The 2,036-nt window shown below is 52.3% G+C and overlaps 1 protein-coding gene across 1 annotated transcript in view; it reads left to right on the top strand.

The window, feature by feature from the left end:
* The first annotated feature begins 608 nt into the window (after positions 1-608).
* gnl3 (G protein nucleolar 3) overlaps positions 609-2,036 on the top strand; it is a 30,989-nt gene continuing 29,561 nt past the window's right edge. Inside the window, exon 1 of the mRNA XM_010768334.1 lies at positions 609-642. The gene's annotated coding sequence lies outside the window, so the exon portion shown is untranslated. The remainder of the gene's footprint in view (positions 643-2,036) is intronic.

The following is a 2,036-nucleotide window of genomic DNA, read 5'->3' as shown; positions in this document are numbered from 1 at the left end:
GTCGCAGCCCGGGTCGACAAGAGAAAGAGCCAAGAGGGCACACACTATATATAAGTAACCCATAACATGTCCGTGTGGGAACAATAACCGCAACTGTAGTTCCTAGTTTGAATTGTGTCCCAGTGGTTAAATAGGTGGTCACTACACAAGCCCCCCCAGAATTCAAACAGGGCAAAATAAATCCTCGCGCCCGTGGAGGAAGCACCATAGGGGCCGACGAGGGTGTGGTCGCAGGTGAGGACCGGGCCATGGAACGGGCCACGAAAGGGGGCCGCAGGAGCGGTTAGGGGCCCTAACGAAGCCGAGGGGACCCCCACCGGGGGCGGGCCGGAACGGGCCGTCGTAAGGGGGCCGCAGTAGGTGTCGTGGAGAACCCAACAGGAAAGAGCGCAACCCGGCCGCAGGCAGACGCACAACGGCGGCGGGCACAAAGTCCTCAGCAGGCGTTGAGGTATCCCCGGGAAGCAGGAGAGCAACCCGGCCGCAGGCAGACGTGCCGCGGCGGCGAGGCATGAAGTCCTCAGCAGGCGCTGAGGCGTCCCCGGGAAGCAGGAGAGGCCAGACGGGGCCCAGGAGTCGACCACCCAGGCGTCGATGAAAACGTGAGTGGCGTCTGGAACCGCCGTCGTGGTGGTGAAAAAGGTGAGTGTCCACATGAGGTCAACCGGCTGGTCGAACCTCCTCTCCGGCACCAGAAAAAGGTGGTTAACAGTCAGATGTTAACAGAAATACGTCGACAGCCATTAACAGCCAGCCGTCAGCACCAGTCGTCAGCACCACGCGGTTAGCCGCTAGCTGGCAGCCATGGGTAGCTGCTAGCTGTCGTTAGCCCCACGTTGTTAGCAGCCGGGACGTGCAGCCGCACGCCCCGAAGAACAAACCCTATGAGGTAGCAATGGGGTTGCTGGTCGACCCAGCAGGTCGTGCATGGTCCCCCCGTTGGATAGAAAGCCGATGCGGAAACAGCGAGTAACGTCTCCAGCCTTCCGTGGAGCGCGCACCGAGCCTCAGTCCGTGTGCCGGTGGCAGCCACGGACGTCTCCAATCAAACCCCGGCATTTCGAGAAAGGAACTCGAGTTCCTTTTGCCGTGTTCGGCTCCGTCCAGGAAACTTCCCAAGACGTATCGGGGTCACCAGTGTAGTGCCGAGGATATGGAGTCAGAGGCGGTGCAAGGAAGGTGCAGGGTCGCAGCCCGGGTCGACAAGAGAGAGAGCCAAGAGGGCACACACTATATATAAGTAACCCATAACATGTCCATGTGGGAACAATAACCGCAACTGTAGTTCCTAGTTTGAATTGTGTCCCAGTGGTTAAATAGGTGGTCACCACAGGATATGGTGCCTTAAAAAAAAACTTATTTTCTAGTGAGATGTATTTTTATATTCATATAATAGTGATTTCAATGCCACCCCAAAATGATCACTGGTTCCATCCTGGCCACCCCACTGAACATGTCCTGGCTCCGCCACTGACTGCCGCTCCAACATCCAATCACAGAGCTTGAGGACTAATCACAGGCTTTGTAAAGCGAGGCGGATGTTGTAGTCCCAAACGATAGCTGGGGATTCTGGGTAGTGTAGTGTCTTCGGAAACTCTGTAGTGTCTAAACTCCGAAAAAACAATTTGTTTCTCCGAATCGAAGGTTAAAAACACAAAAGCATTGTACACAATTTAAACCAATCAATATTGTGTAATTAACAAGGATAAACTGATGTTTTTTAGTGGATGAGTAATGCAGATATCACTGTGTAATCATTTGACAGTGAGAGGAATACTTCCGGNCACAATATATACATAAATATATGACATGGATTATTAATATTAAATATTAAATATTGAACAGATTATATATAATTGTAAAATGTACAACGTGGTTTTATTCCAAGAGAAACTATGGAGCAGAGAGTTTTCTTCCAGCTAGAGGTGATTTATTGTACAGTGTTATTGCGGTGGGCGGGAATGTTTTCCTGTATCGGTCCTTGTGACAGCGGAGCTGCAGCAGTCTGTTGGAGAAGGAGCTCCGTTGACTGTCCA

The sequence above is a fragment of the Notothenia coriiceps genome, unplaced genomic scaffold (assembly GCF_000735185.1).
Source record: "Notothenia coriiceps isolate Sejong01 unplaced genomic scaffold, NC01 NC01_scaffold00005560, whole genome shotgun sequence".
In the NCBI taxonomy this organism is placed as follows: domain Eukaryota; kingdom Metazoa; phylum Chordata; class Actinopteri; order Perciformes; family Nototheniidae; genus Notothenia; species Notothenia coriiceps.
Note: the sequence above shows the minus strand (reverse complement) of the source record. Positions and strands in the feature narration are given on the sequence as shown.